This window comes from Branchiostoma lanceolatum, chromosome 11 (assembly GCF_035083965.1).
Source record: "Branchiostoma lanceolatum isolate klBraLanc5 chromosome 11, klBraLanc5.hap2, whole genome shotgun sequence".
Classification (NCBI taxonomy): domain Eukaryota; kingdom Metazoa; phylum Chordata; class Leptocardii; order Amphioxiformes; family Branchiostomatidae; genus Branchiostoma; species Branchiostoma lanceolatum.
The window spans coordinates 4263926-4290463 of NC_089732.1; the positions used below are offsets into that span (position 1 = coordinate 4263926).

The 26538-nt window shown below is 40.9% G+C and overlaps 1 protein-coding gene across 8 annotated transcripts in view; it reads right to left on the reverse strand.

The window, feature by feature from the left end:
• The window catches only part of LOC136444511 (receptor-type tyrosine-protein phosphatase delta-like), a 114984-nt gene that overhangs the window by 82913 nt on the left and 5533 nt on the right, over positions 1–26538 (reverse strand). For 7 of the 8 annotated variants that reach the window (XM_066442102.1, XM_066442099.1, XM_066442097.1 and 4 more), the window contains exon 2: positions 19642–19740. The gene's annotated coding sequence lies outside the window, so the exon portion shown is untranslated. Of the gene's footprint in view, positions 1–11316; positions 11437–19641; positions 19741–26538 lie in introns of those variants that run through there. The other variant, XM_066442104.1, reaches the window with a different exon arrangement.

Here is a 26538-nt window from a genome sequence, read left to right on the forward strand (position 1 = left end):
ACTCTCTAATGCGGTCATGTAGATGTCAGCCTGTAACATTCCCTTGCTAACGGATGCGCAGACACATCTATGTGATGGTCCCACATAAAACCATTTACGTGGAGAACAGTGTCGGTTTTGACGGCCTAAATGATCGTCAAATATGCCCCTCAAATAAAGTCATCACAAGCTCCCACAAAACCAGCCACCTGCGAAATCTGGGGGCTCCCCGGGAATGCATAAGTGGCAAAACCGGAAGCTAGAAATTGAAAGTAAAGTATGCGTAGGCACTGCCTACATGTACATGCAACCACCACAGAGTCACACCGCAAACTGGGGACACTTTGGGGGAATTCCCTTCTATTTGTCTCGTAACCACTATCGAAATAAAGGCGTACCCTCAATAGAAGTATAGATTACCTTAGTTTTAAAAATAAATAGCACTGTAGTATATCATTTTTCACAGCTACACATTTATGAACTGGGGCACCATAGCTTGGCTGATGGATTTTATAATGAACTTGTTTTGTCACATGCCTTTATCATATGTGCTCCACTGATTTGCAACCATAATGTTTAGAGAATTCGGATATTTTACTGCATATCTAGTGTGCATATCTTCAATATACATTTATATCGACTGTGTTAGTTTTCATACACTGGTACATAGGCTGTGGCAATTGTTCAGGTAGCAAAAGAACAAGCAATGAAATGTGACATTGATGAAATTCAACTAGAACGTCTCAAATAGAAACAAATGTTCCGCAATTCATTCTGCAAGAGCGAGTTGATATTTCCGCTAACTCCCTGTTTTACCGGCATCATCACAATGAAAACGATGATGCATACTTTTCCTAATCCCGGCTACAATTTCAATCAACCGACGATGCATGCCAAAACACTTCCACAAATGGTGGGGCTCATCGTTTTGAACAGTAGTAATGATAACTGATTGCCTGGCTCTAGTGCAGGCAATTCAATCAAGGACATGCAAATCATCATCAGGTCCTTTTCAGTCGTAAAACAATTCCGCAACCCAATCTGCAGTTTCTCCTCATAGTGTTTCTAAGCCTTGCATAATTTTAGGTAGAGCAATCAAAATATGCCCAAGATAACAGTTACTCAAGCAACTGGATAGATTTTGTATAGTCAGATACTTTTGTTAACAGTAAACGGTCAAATCTCAGTCATAGATGAAAGGTAGTGGATGCTATGTGAAATGTCTGACTATTTACAAAATCTTTCCATTTGCTTGAGTATCTTACTACCTAGATGTCTAATATTCATTGACTAATCAATATATTTTGATAATATGAATCTAAGCTTGCATAGAAATGCTTTTGTAAATGTTTTGTTTTTTTTATATTGTACAGAATCCTTGAAATTGTTCCCGTTTGACTGGAATGAAAGAAAAAAAGCCCTGAGGGAAAAATGGCTTCTGATGGCAGTGATACCAATTAAGGAAATGTAGTACTGTCATTTTCTACCTCTGCTAATGAGATGGATAGAAATTTGGTTACAGTAGAAAGAGCAATTCATAAGGGGAAATAACTTCATTGGGGCAAGTGCAGCAATTGGGAATATAAACAGGATAAGAGATATTAAATTTTGACAAATGTCAGGAAAAAATTATTATTTCGCCTAATGAATTTACCTACATGACAATAATATGTTGTATCTTATCTACTCATTTCAAGGATATACATTCCTATAAGCTGCTTTCCTTGGATTGCTCGCTGCATTGATCAAAACATTCGTCAATGAAATGTGAAAAAAACATTTGATCATTCCAGACCCAGTATATATAGTTGAGGACGGAATTTTCGAGCATCTCAAGGAAATTTTCAAGCCTCTAGAAAATGTCTCGCATGTTCGGAATTGAGCTCCGATTCCAGCTATGTGGGAATAAGGAGCACTGGAATCGTCTTCGCTGGAAACTTGTCAACAAGCAATGGACTCAAACTAAATTAGTCAATTCACAGGTAAATATGACTTGTAGCTCTTTGCAGAGAGCAAGGGCAGGGATGGCCATGGTTGCCGAGCAACCTGGGGCATGATGGGAAGGCCTCGCCCACTTGACGTACATATAAGGGTATGACCCAGGCTACCGTTAGGGTGAGGAATACTGTACCTGTCTGGGAAAATGGGAATCACTGAACGACATTGTACGGATCCATTCCAGTCAAAATGTTATCTTTAACATTTGTTTGTGAAGAGAATAACTCAAAAATGTATGTGCCATTCGAATGGTGGCTAAGGCCTTGGCGTTCTAAGCGTTTTACAACAACTAGCACAGATACTGACTTGGATCTGGACTTAGGAATGCTTTCATAAGAATTCTTAAAAAATTCAAGATATGCAAATTAACTTAAGTTTGCATTATTCTGCTTCTTTTCTATTGTATGTTTTTTGTTCCATCCATCTTTTCTTCTTTTGGCCACATATCTCCCATGGAAATGCGATTTCTAGACTCAGGCTACACCCAGAAGCCCACCAGAATACACACACTCCCCACAGATAACACAAAGGACTTTCTCCAAAATCCATCTCATCTAAAACCACCAGTAAATCTCGGTCCACCCGGCGAGCGAGAGATCGACCCAGCCTCCTCTCTCCCCTGTTTGAAGGCTGTCGGAGGCTGCACCTCCCAATCCCAAAATCAATGCGGACCACCGTAATAGACATAATTTCCCACAATATGACCAATGGGCTAGAGTATTATCGACCTGCCGATCGATGAACTGTCCCTAAATGAAAGGGAAGACGGCCTGGTGCAGCCGAACGCATCGCCTAAACTTGTCACTGGATAGCGACTGAACTTGGGAAATAAGCGGTTGCCACGCCAAAATCAACGGAGGAAATCGACTTGCGGTAATACCAGGTTTGTAGAATACTAACCAAGCTGTTTGACCGAAAAGTTTCAGTCGCAAGTTGAGACAACTTTCAAAATAACTGTTATTCCAGATTTGTTTCAAATTTTTTCTCTACTTATTTTGGGAATTTGTGGATTGACAGAAATGAATTACGAGAATCCGTTTAAGAGTTGAATAAGTGTTTTCTAATGCTTAATAAATCCGAATATGTACCGAAGACTTGCGACGAACATAATTAATAGTCTGTTAAGAGTTATTAATGCATGTTCCTGCACCCTTCCAATGACATGTTTCGCCCCTGTACAAATTGTAGGGTTACAAATCCTTAAAGTATAGGCTGTAGTAGCAAATTATACTCCTGGCATTGCAGATATGCATTTAATCATACTTATTTTTCAGAAGGAAGACGAAGTTTGCATCCAAGTCAATGTCACAAGACAAATTTCCGCTTGTTTGACTTTCATACGTAAGCCAACGACTTGCAAAGTGCACTGACAAAGCAGTATATTTCTAGGGATTAAGCATTTCAGGGATGCAACAATTTCTTAAGAACATACCTTCACCTCAAATGCCTTATAAACCCCAGGGAAAACTTTGAGTACCCTACCTGTGATCTTGTACTACGCAGAACAAACTACAGTAAGCTTGATTGCGAGTCTGCAGCCCCTAAAGGTGTAACCATCCAATATCGAAGAAAGGCGGAACATAATGCGACTTCATCAATCAGTCGCACCGAAAAAGAACCTTATCTCTGACTCACTTTATCCATGCCTGCCTGCGAGGCCTTGCTAGGAGAGAACCAACAAGTGGAGGCATTTGTATTGTCTGTTGGAGGCCTGGCCAACAGGCTGGAGCTGCCTTCTATGGCTGCGCATACACTAACGATGATGTCATCCCTCCCTACATGAAGCTACAGCTATTTTGCACACCGGTGGGGTACAAAGGTTCGAGTGGCCGGTAATTGTGACAAATTTATCAACATAACCTGCTTGGGGAGAAGTTGATATATGTGTTCTGTATCTTTCCTGCGGGTAATAAAGTAGTTATTTATTGTTACCTAAACGGCAGTAAAGCGGCACTTTTGTGTGCCGTGCCCACTGTTGGCTTGTTTTTCACCGGCAAAGTGATCGCAACTCTTCTTTCCTTCAATTAATGGTCCGGGATTCATTCCAATGCCACGTGAAAATCGCTCTACGATGGCCAATTAATGGCCTGCGATTAGACACTCGGGGCAAAATAACGAACCTCCAGTTGTTGGGGACACACAAACCCTGTCTGTTAAGGAGACAGAAACACTTAATTGATGAAGGTGAGTTGCCTAACACACCTGGCACCTGGGACTGGTCTAAAGGTTGTTCTACGCAGTTCCTACTGTTGTTTTTGAAGGCTTTTGGGTTACGAAGAGCAGATCCTCTACTTGTTATGCGTGGCAAGGAGTAAAAGAAGTCAGCGTAGGATAAACTGAACTTACGTTTGTAACCATTTCATCGTGCATAGCTCCATAGCTATGGTTGAACATAGGATACTGGCATTTTTACGTACATAAGAAAGCATTTTTCTGTTACCTGCGAATGTTTCAGTGATCCCTCTGTTACCTTCTTCGGGGAAGTAATGACTGGAACTTCTGTGCGCTACCGTATATATGTATAAGAAGACGCCGATATCAAGACACTTTCAAGACATTATCTTACAATTACAATGTCCCAAACTCTCAGCTTCTGAACAAGAAAGACTTGCTTACTCTTCAAAACTATTTCTGGAAAGATTTGATTCCTGATAAGCTGGGAAATTATAACCTGTTGAAAATTCAAGACCATTGTACTGAAACAAGCGTATTGTTTCAAACTGTGGCACTTTTACAATTTCAATCCACAAAGTTTATGACATCTTCAACTTTTCTCTGACAACCATGCATTACTCCCCTTGAACTTCACTTGAAGAAAATCAAGTTAGATGTTATTCCCAATGAGAAAACTGGTCTATATATATAGCAACATAAATCAGGAAAATTTACTGTAGTTATATGCAACGTTGCCAAAGGCCACGGCTTTATGGTAGAACAAAAATCAAAGTTACTGCCCCCAGGAAACACTACAGGTCGGGACGAAAATGGGAATTTCTTCTTTTGTAATTTGTTTCAAACATTTGAGGTCCACTTTGCCAAAAGCCACTGACAAAGGGTTACCAGACAAAATTACATCTCGGAATCACGGCCGTACATTTATAGATTTTTATACGTACAGTTGTATAGTCCATAATGAAAGGGCATGATGTCTCGTAACTTCCCCCCATATAATGTACCATTAAGGAAGTCATATTAAAGTAAAGGATTAAATAGTCTGGTAGGCGCAATGGTAGTGTAGAAACTTTTGCTGAATTGTTGTACTAGTAATGTAGTACACATTTGTAACAATTTTATGACTATCAAAACAGGCAAACTGCTTGTCAAAAATCTACACCATGGTTTTATCAAAAGTCAAAATCACCATATAATACCTGTAATTTTTCTAAGCCGACAGATTTTTTTATTAAAAGTATATTACATGACATTGCTTTTCCTTTGATGGTGAAAAAAGACTTGCACAAAACAATATCAGCACGTATAAAACAGCACTGTTTACATAGCTTGCTAGCAACAAAGATATTGTTGATATTCGTGCCTAAAAACTCCTCGATGCCTTCAACTTTCAAACCAAGCAAACCTTGACCTTCTAATAGCTACAAACACTTTTGACTTTTGCGAGGCAACATTGGGTGATCAAAGATGCGTATCAGCATAATGCCCTTTATGAATAATACAGTGTTATGTAATACATGTTCATTTTTCATTCTGTACATGTACACTAGGTTTTGCTGCTTTTTTTGCTTCATCGCCACCTGCTTGCATACAACACCTGTATGAAATATAAGTAATATTTCTAAAAAGTTACAACTTCAAAAATGCCGGAATCTTACCATCAACTCTCATATTTCTGCGAGGTACTCTAAGACCGCCACGTTAAAAAAAATATTGTCTTCAAAGAATTTCCTTAAAGAATATCTCGAGACCATCTTGGACACATCTTTTACAAATGTTACCACTTCAAAAACACCCTTAGCTTTAGCCCAAAGCAAGGAAAGGTGCAATTTAATGCAGCAAGTTCCCCCGAAGGTCCACAATCATCTGCTAGGTTACACTGCGGTAGGAAAGGCTTAGCAGCCCCATTCCTGCACCTGATGCCTCATAAAATTTGCACAGCTTCTAAGTTCTACCGACGCTGAATACCCGAACAGATACTCCTCTGGATCTTCTTCCCAGGCCTGGCTTAGAATTCAAGGAGACCGTTCTGTCTTTTTTTACAAAGGAGATTTCTCAAGTAAACTTCCGGCTGCGTCAACTTGATTTTATGTATGAATTCTCTGAATTAGAATTCAAGCCTGGCTTAGAATTCAAGGAGACACTTTTTTTACACAGGGGATTTCTAAAGTAAACTTCCGGCTACATCAGCTTGATTTTATGTATGAATTCTCTGGTGGGACTGAATTTGCTGTGAAGTACAAAAAAATATATCTTGTTTTGGGATGGATATGGACTTATTATCTCCATGAAAAAAGGCTTTTTCATGGAGATACTGTTTTGCTTGCGTTTGGTGTTTGTGTGTATGTATGTGTCACCGGACGCTTAAAGTCACCATAACTGTAGAACCTGTACATGGATTGAAATGATTTTTGGTATGTGGGTGGGTGTTAGGTGGAGGAAGGTCAAGGTCGATTTTGGGCTTCCTGGCATGTGCGACTGGAACTGCAATGGCGTATTTGTTAAAATCTTAAATGTAGAAGAACTGAAGAGTGGATGGACAGATCGTCATGTTCTTTGGAACACAGGTAGGTTAGACCAAGTTGTACACACTTAAGTGCAAACTATGCAAATGAGACCGAATTTGCATAAGTAAGGAGGTAAATCGTTTGCATGGGTGTCGTCGGATGCTTAAAGTCAGCATAACTGTAGAACGTGTAGATGGATTGTAATGATATTTGGTATGTGGGTATGCGCTGGGAGGAGAATGGTCAAGGTCGATTTTGGGCCCCCTGGTTTGTGTCCCTGGAACTGCAATGGCCTATTTGTAAAAATGTTCTAAAGGGGTTTAACTGAAGAGAGGAACAACAGATTTTCATGTTATTTGGTACGCAGGTAGGTTGGACGGAGATGTACACACTGAAGTGCAAATCATGCGAAGTTATTGTGTTTGCGTGCGTGTGCGCGTGTGTGTATGTTTGTGTCACCGTGTATGTATGTATGTGTCACCGGACGCTTAAAATCAGCATAACTGAAGAACGTGTGGATGGATTGAAATGATATTTGGTATGTGGGTAGGTGCTGAAAGGAGAAAGGTCAAGGTCGATTTTGGGCCCCCTGGTATGTGTCACTGGAACTGCAATGGCGTGTTTGTAAATATTTTCAAAGGAGAATAACTGAAGAAAGGAGCAACAGATTTTCATGTTATTTACTTGGCAGGTAGCTTAGAGAGGGTTGTATACAATGAAGTGCAAATTATGCAAATTGGACTTAATTTGCCTAAGTAATGGGGAAATCTATATTTGCAGTTTTGGCCATTGTAGCACTACTAACAGCTGTTACGAAAGTGGGTCACTGTGGAACCTGAGCCCCCAACATGTGGCCGGGGGTCATACCATTGAGCGATATAGAATGGGGGGAACAGGTTTAATAAAAGAAAAAGTTTCATGGAGATTTTGGGTCCTAAGACTCTTGTTTTTCAACTGTTTTATTTGAACAAGAAGGAAAATTATGGTGTCTTCTCTTATTTTTCAGACGTTTCACAGAGGACTTGCATTGCAAGTGCTACCAGCATCAACTTGCTAGGGAATGCATTTTCATAGATTGACGTCCAAAAAAATCAACATTATTCCAAGGACGAAGCAAACGCAAGGCCCACGTATGTGTCATCGTTGAAATCACGAGGGTGCAGCTTAACAACCAAGCATGTGAACCACAGAAGACTATTCCATCATTTTCAGGTAATGGATTTTTTAAGTACTTAGCACCGAAGCACTCTATCGATTTCGCAGTCCATTCTACACTAATTGTGTAAAGAAAAAGACCTCTGTAGTTAACATTTGAAAGGCAAAGAAAGAACGACCACCATCTCAGTCCCACTCATCGCAAAAACGTCTTAATCGATCCTAAAGAAACGATTCCGAATACTCCGAAACGCGGAATTGAATGCCACAATTTTCCGCTCTGTAATTTTCCGTGCAGCCCCTGGTTTGAGCTCATCACCAAGTCCAAAGCCATCGCAATTTCCTCTGTCCTTGGAGAACAGAATGAAATCCATACAAATTAGCGGGAAGCTCCCAAAAGGGTAGCAGGGGGGAGTAACGGTCTGCATCAATCACAGCTTCTGTAGCGTCTTACCGTTTTAAATCGGTAGAGGCAGAGTGGGTATACAAACAATTCTATATCAATGTTTCATAGAATGGCATTACATAATGGTATTTTTACCACACTAAGAGCTTCTGAAGCGTCCTAAAACCATTTGTATCGGTACAGGCACAATTCTCCATGTTTCATATCGCTGCATTACCTTATGGTCAAATCTGTTCTGTATGTATTTGTGCAATATTTTTCCACACTATGATCTTTTGAAGCATCATTACCGCTTGAAGTAGGTAAGAGGTAGAGTGGAAATACAAACAATTCTATATCAATGGGAAAACACATAATTTTCCAAGCTAGCATACCATCTTACAAGAAGAAAACAACTATTTTCTGAGGAACAAGTATCATTCCAAGCTGTCCTATGGACCTGTCAATCAAATTAAGCTCCACCTCCTAAATGCAGCATGACACTACCCTGGGATATACACTGTCAGAGCAAACCTTTAGGGAAAAACATTCGCAATTCAAATTGTGCAAATCTCTGCAAAACTGTATACACCAGGGAGACCTGCGTGGTGTGATCTCATGACGGGAAAGCTGCAGTCTGCATTTCCAAATACTTTGGGGAAATATACTCGACATCAGGGGGTTTTCTATATCTATTTAGGAAGTCCAAAGGGAGAAATTTACCTTTTGCGTGATCGACATGATGTATTTTCAGGATCAACGCTTTGTGCCGAAATTCAACAAATGAGAGTAAGGGACATGTTCTTGCATAAAAGGATCATGTTTCGGAGAAAACCTGATTGCTTTGGGAGAGAAAATTGCTTTAGGAAAACATTGTCCTGTCAGAAATTACATGTACATCTGTGGAATATCAGTGCCTGATATGTCTGCAGTTATGTATTGATATTCAAAGCTGCTACGAATGTTTCTTATGCAACAATGATGTGATTTTTTTTTCTGCAAAGAACAGAGTGATTGATCTTAAAAACGGTGAAAAATACAGCAAAATGTGACTTTTCTATTCCTTTGGTACAAATTTCAACGGTTTCTTAGGAACTATCGCAAGTTTCTGACTTTTTCATGGTGGTGCAATGTGCCAAGATAAAGGTAGGAGTAACACTGAGATTCTAGACATTTTAGCGTTACTTACTGGTGGGGCAAAAACTCACACTTTCTTTCCAGTCTTGGTGCCAAGTGGTGTTAGGGTGGGGAAGAGACATGCAAACATTTAGCCAAACTTACAGTTAGGGACAAAACTCACACTTTCTCTGCAACTGTCGCGTCACATGCATCTCCTTGTGCGCCACGTTCTGAGTGACCCAAATTGCTTGCTTCCCCAAACACAGCTTTTTTCTCAGAGACAATCTCCCCTATCATTAAACAACACTAAATGAAGGCCTGCTTCGTCTAATTACAACTTACTGTGACCACTAATGAGAGAGGAGACTTGAGGAAGTGCCTTGAAGTCTCTGTTATCACCCTGTCCCAAATAAGGTTCCCTCTTAAGATATACGACAGTCGAATCACAGAAAAGTACCTGTTATAGACTCCGGTATGCTAAATGACTGTAATGTCTTTCCACTGGAAATTCTGTTACCCTAAAGTGCTATATCAGTACACCACATGCTGAAGTAGCATCATTGCCCCAAATTACTTCAAAAATAAAGGCAACACGACAACGTACATGACCTAAAAACATCTCTACATTGTTCATGACCTAACAATATCTCTACGTTGTTAATACGTGACCGAATTAGTAATAACTTCACATCTATCTCCTTCTACTAATGACAGTTCATCGGTCATACAGTCCCCCTAGTCCTTGATGAATGTTCTGTCATTTAGACCTAATCCCTCCTTCAGAATGGTACGACAGAAACTGATGAACGATCGTTTTGTGTCCCTATCATGTACTGAACACATCTCTCCGCCATGAAATCCATTACCAATCTCAAAATAATGACCCCACTCTGTGAGACATGCAAGGGGACAGACAGATAACGACCTATGATGTCACCTGATTAATTATTCATGAGCTCTAACTGATTTCTATCGGCACTTTGAACCCCGTTATCATGTTAGAGTACTATTTTTCACTTAGAACAGACTATTATAGCGTCAAACATGTTGGCAGAGACATTCAAAATTCAAGCGATGTGCACTTTTTGCAAAAGGAGTGTTATCTTTAAAAAATGTGTACTTTTTATTCAGATTCTTTCAAACTTCTATATGAAGCTATAATCAAAAGTCATCACATAACCCCCAAAATGAACTGATAGAAAAATGAAAAACTTTTGGGAATGTTGCATTCTATATTTCTACCTAATCTCCAAACAGATCGATAAGTGGCAAGGCAGTATCCAAAGGGCCAACCAGTATCAAGTAGGCCTTGCCACGGACAGATCTGCTTGGAGATTAATTTTCACCTAGTTTGCGACAAACAAGCAAACAAAACGAGCAAAACGGTTCAATGACTCATCAAGAGCGTCTGGCCCAAACCACCCCGCCGTGAAGTCCTGATGAATAATCTGCTAAACAAAGAATGAGTGATGAGAATTTGGATGAGGTCACACATCAAGGTGAATCACCTGTACCTGTGTGTATCACACACCTGCGGACAATGAAAGATTAAATACATGGTGACACCACCATTCCAGGATGCTCTCTCTATGTAAAGCCTGAAAAAAGGGGAACACCATAGCCAAATCTCTTCTCTACAAATAAAAACTTCTGCCTATACAGAATGTCTCTATATAAAAATACAGAAAACAGCTGGGGCAATAAAAATGCCAGGTTTAAACTTTGCCTCTGAGTCTGACTAACTATGACAACCAAACAAACACTAGGTATCCTTACCTTCTTTCCCTACCTGAGATATGAAATAGAATGTCAGAACCAGGACACGCTGTTGTTTTTACCACACAAACTGCTGTAAGAGTTTATGTTCTTGCATAAGAACCGGACGCTAAAAAGCACTTGAACACTGTTGATACAAGCCAATACAACAATTTTGTGCTGAAAACTCTAAAGCATCCACACCTAAGAACCAAAAAAGTACACTGAAGTTTCCCATGTACCTACCTCAACTTGCCACAGGTTATTCTTGATAACGATGCAAGAAGAACAAAAGAAGTGCGTAACTGACCAACGTAACTTGGCAGCTTTCCGACACTTTGAAACTCTTCCCACGACACAAGCCACTTGTTTTAGAATCAGGTCTCACGTTGTTCCCTGAAGCTCTACCTAGACCAAGGTTTTGTCACAGTGACTCATGATATTCTTAACGACAACAGAACAAGAACAAAAGAGATACGCAAATTTTGGACATCTTCCCACAAAAAAGGGAAGGTTGACAATCAAATGTCACTTTGTTCCAAGAACTTCTACCTGGGCAAACTTTGTTGCAGTAATTCTTAATGACGTGGTTAACAAAAGATATACGTAACGTTTTAACACTTAAGTACCCTTCCCTCAAACTTTTTTGAAATCTTCCCACAAAAAAGGGAAGCCACCCTGGATGACAATCAAATGTCACTTTGTTCCCAGAACTTCTACCTGGACAAACATTGTCTCAGTAATTCTTAATGACATGGCTAACAAAAGATGCACGTAACGTTTCGACAGTTTAGGACGCTTCCCTCAAAGCGACCTGTTTGACAATTAAATGTCACCCTTTTCCCTGAACTTCTGCTCAGACTGTTATTGTTGCAATAATGACTGAAATGCGAAGGTCAGCTCGCTAATAGACAGGCCTCGGGGAAATTGAGAGAATAAAAGCCAGATGACGCAAGTGCTCTATTTGTTTACAACTTGTCTGCATGTCCTGACGACTTTAACAAGTTTTCCCACCATTGCCAAATTGAAAAGACTTACTTTGAAAAGTAACAAGGATTGGCGTTTGTCCTTCAATTATGAGGACAGCCATGGAGTATACCAAAAAGAGTGGCAGGGAGTGTGAACCTTCTAAAAAGTTGATACAGTTTCTTTCGTGATCACCATTACAAGCAGATTTTCTTCTTCTCCAATTCAGTATTAGATTTCTCTTACTGCTTCTTATGCATACAAATTGTAAATCTTTTTTTGAGACAGCAGCTTGCAATTACTTTGCCTATTTTTGCAAACTTCTCCCTATGATCTTTCAGGTGCGTCCCCGACAGAAAACCTCATTGTCGTCTGACTTTGAAGTTCTTCTATAATCAACGTTACAGCCTTAATGAAAGACAAAATTAGGCAACGACATAAAGAACAAGATAACGAGGACAACATTCCGGCTAACAAGGCCCTAAGGTAATTTTCCGCTTTAGTGTACAATGGCTAGAGATGAGTGTCATCTGGGATGAGCTAGCCAAGTACGGTTTGCTTCACCTGTGACGCTTTTCATCCTCTAAGTACTCAAAACCAAAACATATAACTATGATTCTCGGCCAAAACTTTCTTTGTGTCGTAAACTTTCGCATGTTTAGGTCTTCTTTGAGGAAAATGCTTGCTTAAAAGCTGACCACATGGGGGTTGTTCTGAGGGCAGCCCGAGGCATATTGATACCTATCGGTCTGCTTGCAGATTGGGTTCGTCTCCTGTCCACTTTTTAGTGGTGCGTCAACAGAACACCGTGCAAGCATCAACAAAAAAGTGGCCTTGCTCCGCCGAGCAAAACCTTGGGAAAGTCTCCTGCGTATTGATAGAGGAGCCGATGGGAACAGCCTTTTAAAAGATACCGCGGGAGAGGGTAACGCTAGCGCTTGTCCAAGTCTTGCGTCTAATTGCCCAAGACGTGTAACTCTCACCGCCTGTCCATCGGATCATGATAATGGCTAGCACCGAGGTGTCTTCAAAGTGACAAGCCATCTTCGTAATTAACGAACTACACATAACGAGCACACGTCGTACTGGACTCACCTGGCGTCAAACTTGGTGGTGCCCGAAGGTAGGCCATGAAAGACGACAGACCTTACGGCGTGAAGACAAGAGATAATTAATGGTGCATTGAGGGATGGCTTTGGGGCAGAGGCGCCCAAACAAATGTCTGTTTGTCCCGGGCAAACACGGCCACAGGCTCCGGTGTCGACGGCAGGGGCAAATGGAACCTCCGCACGCAAGTTTCAACCGGGAGGAACAACCACTGAAATAGAACGCTGGGTACGGGAAGAGGGGGTCCGTATCAGCAAGGGTCCTCGGTCCTTATGAAGGGATTATCCAGGTGAAGCATGGCGACTTCAAACGCTTTGTGTTTTCAGGAAACGATTCACTTCGCACGCTATCAGGGTCCCCTACAAAACCAACCTCCTCTCTCAACAAGCCAAACGTCAAACACAAGATCTCATGAACACAAAAAACCGACTCAGAAGGCTACTTTGTATTACAGGACCCACGCAAAGCTGGCTATCTCAAAACATTGTGTCCCAACCCCACACCGGAGGCAGTGAAGAGTAAAGGGACACCATGTTTCGAGTCCTCGGTGCTGCATGCTCAGAGGAGGTGCATGGAACGCTTGAGATGAGCCTAGAACAAACACGGAGGAGAGGGTTGGGACCAACAATACAGCCCTTCATCCTAGGTACTCTAACCACACTCACGGAGAGGCGCAAGCCAATACGGAGATGCTCCCTCCCGCAGATCTTCGCCGCACGCTATGTTTCCCGCAAAGCCACGCAATAAACGGAGGTGTTTAGATCCTTCGGCAGTCGCCAGATCGGTGTGTACGCGCTCTAATCCGGTCAACACGAACCGTACAAGTGTTCGAGGTCCGACTAACCCTCTGTTGAGCTCTCTTGAAAGAAAACGTAAGCCAACTTAACGCCGCACGAGAGCCTTAACATCCGCTCGAGGAGGAAACCCTCCTTCGAGAAAACGGAGCACTCACCTTCTTCAGGTGAGGATTTCCGATCCGTAAAGACGGACAAAACATCCAATAATGCGAGGATCAAAAGACAACAGCATAATCCTCCTATATTCATTTTCATCACTTCTCGAGGCTTAGCGCTAAAGCTATATATTATTGCATCTCATATATCTGCATTACTCTACAAATCAACCTAGGGAGGCAACCTACGTACCATGTAAAACGTATCACAATCTTCACTCCTCCAACACTTTCTTCAGCTCGATTACCATGCATACAGCTGCAACAGTAAGTTTTGCTGCATAGCCAAATTTTTACAATACCTCCCCAAAACTCTCAATTTTTTCTTTGCAAAGAAATGATGTCAGCCAATGTGATCTGGAATATGTTGCCAGACACTCAAATACATTCTTGCAATGAAAATCATACCTGGTAGAGAAGAATTGTCTGTACTACAAGATCATAAGACAACATTTTAGAAAATAGCACACTTAGCCACTTTACAGGTACATACCAAAACATACACTTCAATCAGCCCACAGACCTGGCCTCATTTCAATCAAGACTGCTAATCAAATTAACCAAAATTTAACAGACAATTGAGATACCTGGACACTATCAACTTACACACAAAACAAGGTGTTAACGATTCTCACCTGAGGACTTTCACACAAGGGGATCGAAAACAAAACACCTGAGAAACCTGCCGTGCGTGTGTTGACAACCTGCCTACAACCATTATCACTCAGGTACTGTCAACACAGGCAGTACAATAACTCATGCAAACTTACACAGCTAAAAATAATGCACGCTCACACACCTAGAAATACCTGTACTTGTAGAAGAGGAGGCAGTCCTCAGTGGGTTGCAAGGCGCCCTGTTTGCATCGCTCCGCGAAAACAAGATCATAAAGAGTTTAGCGGCAGACCAATTTCTTCTGTGGGGCGTCTTTGAGGGCCCTTTGGACTGGCACGACGCTGCAACTTCCCAGCCTGCTGCCAAGCCAGCCTTCCCTGGGGCTACATGACATCATGGTCCTCTCGCCCCATTGGCCGGATTGTTCGTAATTTGAATCCCAGACAGTTCCCTCGTTTATACAGTCTAAAACCTATCATTTACCCACTACTAACATACCGGAGAAGTTGGCCTCGTAAAATGTAATTTCTTCCCCGCCACTTTTGGCTGGATGTCCAGTGAACAGGATGGGCGTTTGGTTGTATCTGGCGATCAATTACTGGTTGACCAGTGGAGCAAAATTAATTCAAACTCCCAACAGGACATTGCTGTACATATGCTTGATGACAAAGCCCTGCTACCAATCATTTTTATCAGGGAGTGCATGACACATCTAGGCTTGAGTACAGTGATAACGATGAGAGCTCTTGACTGGCAATTAAATCTGACTGAAACGGTTTCTGCACCACGTTTTTCAGCTATTGAACCTCGTTGAAATACTTACCTCTTTTTAAAGTCAACTTGACAGACAATCTGTATTGCAACATTGTACTTTTAGTAAAAACGGTCTCTTCTACTTGAAAGAAGTATTCAAGATAATTAGCAATTGTTTTCATTGTTGACGAGCTTAGAGGTGAAGCTACAACAAAAAATCATGGACAATAGAAATGCTGTCAACAACTATTTGCATAAACATCAGTGCTTTCCTTGGATTTTGTTTCTTTGTACCTGTTTTCATTGTTTAGAAGGACTGTTATTGGTAGAAAAAACAGTCAGAAGTCAAATTTTTCAATAATTTCTTCCTACATCTGCAAAGGTAATGAAATATCATAAGGGAAAATCTTACAGCCACCCCACATTCTGATCTGCACTCAAATTATTCCAAAGCCGATTACCTAGACTCAAAACTGGACACGCCTTTTGCCATATTCTTCTCTTTCCTGCCTTCTCCGCTTTCCAAGACATTTTCTCCCGCATTTCCCTACCAGTCTAATCTTCCCTCAGCAGATATAGGCACGCAAAAATGCACTTTTCTTCCCACCTTGTCATCGTATCTCCCGGGGTGTCATCACAAAAAAGACGCCGTTTATTTGCGACCGGCAAAAAGTGACAGGCCGTCATAACGGAGATGCATCTGCCTAAAACCCATAATCATGTGATTGGCACACATGTCATGTACAGGTATGATTATCATATCTGTTCTGCAAACAGACCGGCGCATAAATCCATTCCCAGACTACACACGTTCGTCCCAAGGTTACACTGATCCGATATCAAAGCAGATTTTGAAAACAGCGTGGCTCAAAACGATATGCTAGACTTAGCGGCTCGGATGTGAAATATGCGCACGTCAAGGAGGTTATTGCTCTTTTGGTCTTTTCTTCAAATAAACACTGGAATCAAAGTGCTAATGGTTTAAAATCCAAAGCAGGGTTTAAAGCCGATATGGATAGCGGAAGGCCCCTTTGCTAATGCGATCCGTGTTTGTTTAATTCGGAACGTTCATATCTGGCACCTGGGCTCAGGTAGAAAGGACTCCCAGGACAAATCACCAAATCAAAACAGTTTGTTCCTGCTAAAGACCTGTCCTTGGCTTACGTAAACAAACATGATCGCTAACGTAAACACAATAAGAACAACAAATGCAAGAATAATCATCAGTCATGACTGAAGTCAGTGTCCAAATGAGTTATAAGATGGTGCTCTTCCAAGACATACTTATGTATAAGACATGTTTTGTGTATCCTGTTGATGTATTTACAATTTTAGTGGAAACATGATGACGGAAAAACATTACAAAGTATTCCTTGATTGACCTGTTTTGCAATTGTACTTTATAACATTCCAGTATTCTCTATCGTACATCATTTTAGTCAGGTCTTCTTTGCTAAAATAAGTTTCAGACTGGAAAAGGTTCTTTAGTGTGAAGTATGAATGGCCTCTTCTCCTCTTGGCTACTTCAGGGTGCTTTAAGTCTAAAGAAGAGATGTGAGAAGAAGAGAAGTGACAACTTCAAACCTCCACTGCCCCTACAGCCTGACCTCTAACCCCTGGTCAATCCTCCGCTAACTCCCTCTAGATTGCCTCTTTCTCTCCCAAATCCCTCCTCCAAAGAAAACCTTCCTCATTCATCAAACGCAGCGGACAAAATGGATTGGGGAATCAGGGAAACAATCTACCTACAACAGAGCCTCATCCATTCTACTAAATAGTCATAGACGTGCACAAATTAACCGGCCCACATCGCAAGGTGTATAAAAACATTAAACATATCTCCATTTCCAGAATGAAAAATACAGTCAAACCTGTTCAAGTGACCAACTCTACATAAGGACCACCTGGCCAATGTGACCACTTTTTGGTGTCCCTTACATAATTTTTCCCATTGGCACAAGAATTAAGAACGCTGTCTATACTGACCACCTGTCCACATAGACCAGATTCTATTGGTCCTGAGTGGTCTTCTTGGGCAGGTTTAGTTGTACAATTACTGATACTGTAACTTCAAGAAAGCTGATTCGTAAGTTATTGTAATACTGGACCAAAAACTGTGTCCATTATCACTTTTAGTTTTATCGTTCATATAACGCAAAGTCAAATCAGTTTTACTACGTACAACAAATGCCTTGCCGGCTAAATATAACACCAATATCACTCCACAGGGATTTCGTATAATCCGATAAAAAGCAGGAAAATTTGGCCCAATTGTTTGGGCTTTCAGCACATCTGACCCTTTTCCGGCCTACAACTGTTGAGAGATGACCGGGCCATTTCTTTTATGGCACTCCAGTTGCAGAGAAACATGTACTAAAACCCCAAAACAAGACCTGGGGGACGCCCGAGGTCAATATACAAAGGTTTCAGCGGTAAATGGCTTCCTTCTGCGCTAACTAAGGTAATAAAATGAAATATACACCCCTCTTCTGTGGCATAAAATCTAACACAAAGGTATTGTCCTTTATTTGAGTATCTGTGAACACGAACACATACTGCTTTTCATTGTAAAAGATGCGTCCATTCGGAATTGGTAGCGTGGCTGTAAATAATAAATCAATCGAATCAATGGACAATTCCTTTTCATGCAAGACAAGTATGAAATTGTCTACCTTTGTGAAACATTGCCCTTTTTTTTACACCAACCTACTTTTTTTTAGAAACTCCTTTTTAGAAAGGACTTAGAAGAGACTTTAACAGGACAATGCACTTCTTACAGGTAAATATCTACCAGTCAGCTGGCTGGAAGTACAGGAAACTGTATACATACAACTTTGAACGGTTGACTAGCTATACATTTCTAGGTCAACCAGAATTTTGTAGAAACCGCAAAGTCCCAAAGACTTCAGACAATAGCAAGGAAACCGCACACTTTAAAGGTGAAAACCTGACAATCACCTGGGTGAAAACACAGGATACTATGGATATATAACCTAAATAGTATGGATATACTTTTTTAGGTCAACCTCCTTTTTTTAGAACCTACAGAGCCACAAAGAGACAATAGCAAAGGAAACCGCACACCTTACAGGTGAATTCTTCTGGCTGAAAACACAGGAAACATCTAGATACATAACTTTAAGAAACATTGAAAAGGTAAACATTGAAGAGATACATTTTTTTAGGTCAACCTACTTTTTTTAGAACTCCTGACTCACAAAGATTTAAGAACAAAAGAAGAAAACTCACACCATACAGGTAAATACCCAACGATCACCTGGGTGAAAAAACAGGAAACCTATAGATACATAACTTTCAGAAACATTGATAAGCCAAACATTACATTGATAAGGCAAACATTACAAAGATACATTTTTAGGTCATTCGTCTCTTATTTTAGAACTCCTGAGTCAGAGAGACAAAAGAGGAAACCGCACACCGCGCAGGTGAATACCTCACAATCACCTGGGTTAACACACAGGAAACCACCCAGCCCACCTAAGTCTTTAGATCCCCCGGAGGCAGACTTAAGAAGGAAATCGCCTTCTCGTATCGAGTCTATATCTTCTTAAGTGTCGTCATTTAACATACTTAATGCCAGGAAACCTCAGTCTTTGTACATCATTTACCCAAAGCAAGATTTCTGAGGAGGTAATGATATAGATTTGGCGCCGTTGTTTCCCGTCGTTAATATTGATTAGTAGATTGAAGAACGGTTCAAGTATCTGGTGACAGCTTGAGAATAAACTGGAGATAACCTGGAGATATTATCTAATGATTGGAGTGGTATGCTTTATAGTAGTGATTTCTACCACACACAGAGTTACCTGTGTAATCAAATTATTTTCATTTCTTTCATTGAACACCACCTTAAATACTGGCAGGATATATTCAAATCCAACATAACATAAAATCAGCAAACATGGCAACGTGAGTTTAAAAGAAGTAGCAAATTTGCTGCTGTGCATTTTTACGATGTTCGAAACTACAAAGCGAAAGTGGATTTACGCAACACTGGTGAATAGCATACATTTTTCCAGTGAAACTCAATACGGCACAATACAAGATAACACGCCTTTCTCCGCTATTATGTGGCGAATCACGGAAGTATCAGGAAATGTTTGCGATGTTTCTTTAAGGAATTCTATGCTGAGAACAGACAGGTAAAGACTTCTCACCTGAGGTACAGGTGTGCAGCAAACAGTCCCTTCCTGTCTGCAGATCGTCTGGAGTCTGGATCCAACTCACGGTCGCACGTGTCCGTCTAACCGAGCTTCCTGTAAAACACAATCAAATTCTACATCAACCAAGGCACAGAAAAATGTTATGCAATCAAACCACGCACTGTAAATTCATTCATTTTCACTGGGACGTGATTTTACAGCAAAGAAGGTTTTGCTGCGTTTTAAGTTCACGGTTAAAACAATTCTGTCATACATAGGAACCGTATACTCGCATTGGAAAGGTCACCGCAAGAATAAAAGAAAATCTAACAATACAAGATTTACAGTATATTGCGAAACACACGGAACGGAAATGTCGAGTTTAAACACGTAACGCACGTACAAAACCGCAGGAAGGTAAATATCGCACTTGTGTCGCACAATGACCTTCACTTTGAGAGAGCAAACAGTGACGAAATGCAAGGAGAATTTTTCATTCAAAGAACATTAATCTAAATCCACAAAAAAGCAAGTCAGGGGCAGCTGACCAAACTGTAAAATGTTCCAGTTTGCAACATTTCCCACCAAAGAACATACAAAATATTTAACTAAAAAGTGTCAAACTTAGCAATGTGAGGAAAATTTTTCATTCCAACAACTTGAATCTAAATCCACCAAACCTTAGTCAAAGGCAGCATATACCATAATGTACAAAACCTCACAATACACCACAGCAAAGGACATGCAAAATGTCCAAAGAAACACCAAAAAGTAGCAAACCTTAAAGCACAATCCCAGAATATTCTAAGTCTCCACACAGCTACAGATCTGTAATATCACCTTTGGACTACTGATTCTACATGTGAGTATATCGTCCATGAGGCTGGCCACTCCCTCTGGAAGAGCCAGACAGGAAATGAAGGTATGGTCCAAGACGTGATGTCATTAATGGCACACAGGTAGCGTGCACCAGTTCCAGATTATACAGGGCACAATTTCCAGTCTCGACAAGGACTTTTCTTGGCATCTCATTCTAGATACATTAATCATGTCCTACGAGTTCTAAAGAAAGAGGATGAAAAATAAAACAAAATTTTATTGGGACAACATTTCAACTTCTGAGCAGAAGAGGATGGAAAGTAACAAAATTTTGTTGGGACAACATTTCAAATTTCACAAGTTCCAAGGAGATCTAGAGAGGATGGGTGGAAAATGACAGAATTTAGTTTGGACAACATTTCAAATTTCACAAGTTCTAAGGAGAGAGGATGGAAAAAACAAACAGATGAACAGACTTTCCACAGGATACCACAGTGGTTCTTGAAAAATTGCTATGCCATTGCCACTATGCTTGAAGTCAGAAAGTCTTAAAATTTCCTTCGTCAGAATTGACGCTGTTCAATCATACATCTACCGGTATTCGAAAGCAAACAGCCAAGCAAGCCGAGTGGGTTACTAGGTGCAGAAGTCACAACCAAACAGAAGAAAATTGAAGCAAGAACATGAATACTTTTATGAAAAGAAGGTTTTGTATCATACAATTATCGTCATACCTATTGAAGTGTTCCGCCCGGCAAAACCAATTATCACAACTTCAAACAGAAACAGCCCCAATATTGTACGGCAGCAGCCGGCTAACAAGGTTACGAGGCGCACAATAGTCTCACGTTCCTAAAACCATTAGCTACCTTGGCGAGGCCTGGTGTTTGTGTGAGTTGTTGGGAGTCAAACACAAGAATGTGTGATGTCACTGCCACCGCAGCGGCAAAGCAAACACACACGGCAAGACTTTGGACATTCTTAAAAAAAAGACGCCTGACGTCATACAAGGATACAAGTCAGTTCAACAAGCGTCTTCAGATGATTAAAATTCTTTAGCTCTTTCTTCGTCAAACAACAAGTTTTTAATGTATCAGAGAGCACTTGCTAAATAAGCAAGGACATTATAATGTTGACTCGAGAAAGGTTTTAAAAAAAGAAGAGAAGAGTAGTAAGACAACTCTATCTTGTACTTTAGGTCCTTACAAGACTAAAAACAAACATGAAATCATACAAAATTAAACTTTTTACTAAAAGAATTTGTGGTAAGCCAAGCCAGGGGCTTATTCTTTATACCACTGTTGGTGCTTAAACAAACAGTGATAACAAACATACAAAGGTTATATATATCCTTGTCAAAGTTCAAATTCTTTATTGTAACAACTCTTGGCAGGGATCACTGGGCAACCGTTCAGTTAGCACATATATTACAACAATTTGAACACACCAAATGGCATTTTTACTGTCAATTTTTCACAGATACAACCTGCTTTTCAAAAACATGAACATACCTTGGTGGGCAAAGAATGTCACTTCATAATCTAGCTGTCAAACTTTGGGAGAGAGGCAGATTTAGCTGTGTTACAAACGTACATCAAAGTTGAAGTTATAACTCTATGATAGCCCCACGGTCTTCTTTTGGCCATGGTTGATGAATTAAGACCTGTATCCACATTGTCAAGTTTCTGAACAGACCCCAGTTAGAAACAAACATACATAAAGGACAGGCAACACCATAGCTAGGGCATTTTTGGAGCAGAATAGTTTTCTCTGCTGGGTTATTGCTATTGGAGGTCTTCCAACGTTACTGAGTAATAACATATCCTGACTGGCTTTTATTGTCTTTTCTGAACCAGTTTCGCTGTTCTCAATTAAGATCTCCTGCTAGGTGGTACCCCAGTTCTTGTTATTCCACCTCACAGCCTGATGGTTTCCAGACTCTGAAAATATGCGGCTGTTTTTCCCACGAAAACTGAGCTGTAAAAAAAAATGACAGCAGGGTAGCAAAACTAGGGTGCACAGCTCACAATCAGATCAATCCCGCTGGCCAGTGACCCTTAACCCCCAAGGGGTCAAATCCGTTAAAGGGGAAACAATACGAGCTACCTGGCGCAGGTGAGACACATATGACCTGTCATTTGTACTGTAATTTCATCCCTAGATGTTTAGAACTGGTCTATGGAACCTAAAAGAATGGCCAGAGACTAGTCTAATGGCCCGAGCTAGGGCCAGCTCGTGACCCGTATTCCGAAGGGTCAACTTTTCCACCAGGGACAAAGACTTGGACCACAGAGGGTAAAGCTATTTGACCTTACTGAACTGATTTTGGTGTCAGAATACATTTCTCCTAGGAGAATACACCAATATCAAAGTTCTGCGTCTACAAAGGCCTTTCCTACTGACTGCCGACTAATGGCATGTTGGCTGCTGGGCCAAGTTTATCTCAAAAAAATATGTTTCAACTTCAAGCAATACCAAGAAAGAAAAGAAAGAACTTTAAGAAGAACAAGTTAACTTTGTGTAGCTCCTACTAGCCAAAGAAAAATGCAATACTCAATGAGAAGAAAACATGCAATCAGAAGACTCTCAAGAAAACTGTTTCAAACAAAAGATTTCTAGATCTAAATCTGAAAGGGTTTCCGGCCTGGGTGAAGCACTGACGGAACAAGTTAAAATCCTGGTTCAAGGGTCCAAGTTTCTTTAGAAAACCAACAAGAACCTCTCAACCGATCTCAGTCTGAATGGAGTCACTGACTCTCCACAAAAATGACCCAAAAAAAGAGCTACAACTTTACAAATCATGCAAATATTTACTGGGGCCCCCAAGCTGCAACAATCAATACAGATCTTCTCCATATTCATGACAGGATGTTACAAAGATATCCCTCCCCCTTCAACTATCCCATTCACAGACCAGGAGAAAGACTTGTGTGACTTTCCCATAGGAGACTACACACTGAATGGCTGCAGAAGCCCTATTGCCATGTAAATGTACTGTCACAGGGGATAGCACAACTATATCAGAAATAGAACAATGACAACAAAGGGCGGAAGTTCCGTTTCTATGGCAACTGGCCCATCTGTCACAGCTCGACAGGTGGGATTAGTGAGTACATTGTCCGCCTAGGTCTTCCCATTGTGTACATTCATACCCACAGAGAGAAACATGAAGATGTATAACTTCATTTCCAGAAGACTGGAGCTGAATTACACCCGATATCATTTTTGTCTTGTAATAATAGTTTTTCTCCCAAGAGGGAATATATTCTATTGTCCTTGTCTATCATACTTTGGAAAAATGTAATAATATTCATTTATGGGTATTCCAGGATGTGACATTGCTATGCACAAGGGAAAAAGGGAAGTTCACAGAACACAAATCTCTGAGAGAAAGTCTTGTTCGTTGATTCTGTTCGTTTTCCCACAAAATACCCTTCCACACTGACAGAAATATGACATTTCCGTGTGCCAGAAATACACTGCTATTTTTAACCAGTCCAATATTGTCACTGCCATGCGTCAAAACCTGTCCATTAACACCACTAATGCGGGAGTGTATTACTGTAAGGCACTGCCAAAGTGACAATTTGTCACAGTATCATCAGTAGCAGAGTTGTTATTAGCGATTACAGCACACCTTTTAGCCAACTGACCTTTCCACCTCGTAATTTTCCTAAGCACGCAGCGTTGCTCAAGCCCCCGATAAGTGGTCTTGAAAACTACACCGAACTGAGCTGATGACGTCTTTAGAGTCCTTGTCAAATATCTCCAGAAAAATTACGCACGGAAAAATCGATGTGCCGTAATAAATCAGCCTGTCACGAATTATGACTTATTCAAGCCAACAGCGGAACCGTTGTCGTGTCAGATATCATAAGATATGAACAATTCGGCCGGACACATAAAGAATTTAAGGTCCGCTTATGCATAATGTATGACTGAAACTGTAGAAGCGAGGGCAGGGGGGGCAGTTATACATTATGGATGGGGAGATTGTATGCTAGCAGAGTCGATTACCTCAAACAGCAACCAATTTGGAGATCAGGGCAGGGGGCATTAAACTTTCATGAAGGATCCAAGGAATAGAATTCAACTTTTCTTGCCAAACTTCTTCTTAAGTTATTTTAAAGAAATCTTGATGCCATTGGATTTCATTATCTCTCTTGCTTTGATTGTAAAAAAAATTCCTTCCTTGCAAATAAGCCTTAGCAGAAGTTCCTCTCAAGGCCAATGTGATATACACTAAAGTCCAAATTCCCGAGAATCTATACATCTATGATAAAGCTCCCCTGAATATATGCATTAAATGTTAAGTCTTTATGCTAAAATGCCTCTAGTTTTATGGTCATAGAGTTCAAGATTGTTCACATTCTCACTTTTCATTCCCAAACATCCGGGAAACAGGACATTTCGTTGGAACGGCCTCAAGTTAAACCTCCCTGCATCTGTAAGTTAGCGAACACCTGCAGTCTAAACCTACGGCAAACACTCTTGCCCCATTCTAAGACATTCCTACTACACCTCCTGGCACTTTGCCAGTGGTCCCAACAAGAGCCATAGTTAAACAGTCCTCTGCCCTCAACTGTACCTGAAATAATACCTCTGATGCCAGCTCAAAGGAATGCCTGGCTGAAACACTACTCCCACCAAGAACAACGGAGAGGCACCCTTCTATGGAAAATCTGGTAGGAAACAACAGAATATCTTTGATCCCTGACGTAGGTACCAACTCCAAATGGAAGGAAGTATTCAACATGACACAGGATGTCCAAAACTGTTTCCTACAATTTCCGTATCTACACGTATACCACCCTGGCGCTAGAGGAAGCAGCTATTACGGAGGCTTCTGATGTTTCCACCGACTTGTATCTGATGGCGGGTTCTCAAAATTCTTGTTGTCTCACAACAGGGAGAAATAGAGCTGTGTACCGGTACAGTGTACTGATACAGTACCGGGTACAATCAATTAGGTACAGGTCCAAAATACCTGACCCTGCTGTAATGGGTACTGGACCTGACTCTGGGGATGGCCACTTTGACAGATAAAATTACTATGAAATTAATGTGGCAGTGCACTAAAGCCACTCTAAAGCACAGAAAACACATTTGCATGGCTGGAGTTAAATTTTCACCTGTGTTTTCATAAAAATAATACCTATAGTATAGCACAATGAAATATTACGTTTTTACCTATTCAAACATGCTTTTGTCCTTATTGAAAATCTAGCATTTTTCGAACAAGTAGTTTAGGTACAGATTCAGGTCCGGACCTGTACCTAAACCTGTGTACCCGTACCTGTACCTGTACCTAAAATTTGTTTAGGTACACAGCTCTAGGGAGAAATATGCGTTAATTGAAAGCTACTTTTTTTTCGCTTGTTTACCACAACAACTGTGTACCACACAGGTGGGAAACCACTTCCTTCGCTTACGCAATAAGGTCAGGTGATTCAGGTGGGAGGATCACACTACCTTCTCCTTTTCTGGCGGTGTCAAGTGCAAGGATAAATAAATAAACATTGCTGCGGTTTTGCAGCAAGGCAACCCAAAACACTGGGGGAGAAATTCGGCCACATGCCAGCTACTCGCCGCGGGATTCTCTTACTGGTAACAGCTCACGTCCTGAGGAGTGTGAGATGGTTATAAAACAGGAATAAAAAAGTCATGTAATATACGGTATGACGTTAACGTTGGTAATACCATAAACTCTCTAGGCGAGGCACTCCAGTCTTGACCTTTGCGGAAAATGTTAGAGCTGACGTCAGAAGTCGCTTCATGAAATAAAACGCTTCGCTGGAAGTGGAGGAAAGTAGCTCGTTGTGTTTGAGCCAAAAACACAGTTGGAGACATCACATGGGTGCATTAAACAAGACACTTTTGGCACAGGTTCGAACACAGGTGGGCTTCCGACGACTTTCTGGGAAGAGGGTGGGCTTGGAGATGAAATGGGATAACTGTTAGAACTGTCACATTTAAACACTTAGAAGAAGCTTTAAACCTCTACCTGATGGTTCTTAGTTCGAGTGTGAGGCTGGCTCAACCAAAGTAAAGTTTAAGTAAGTTGGATTTTCTACAATGTTCAAACAAGCCACA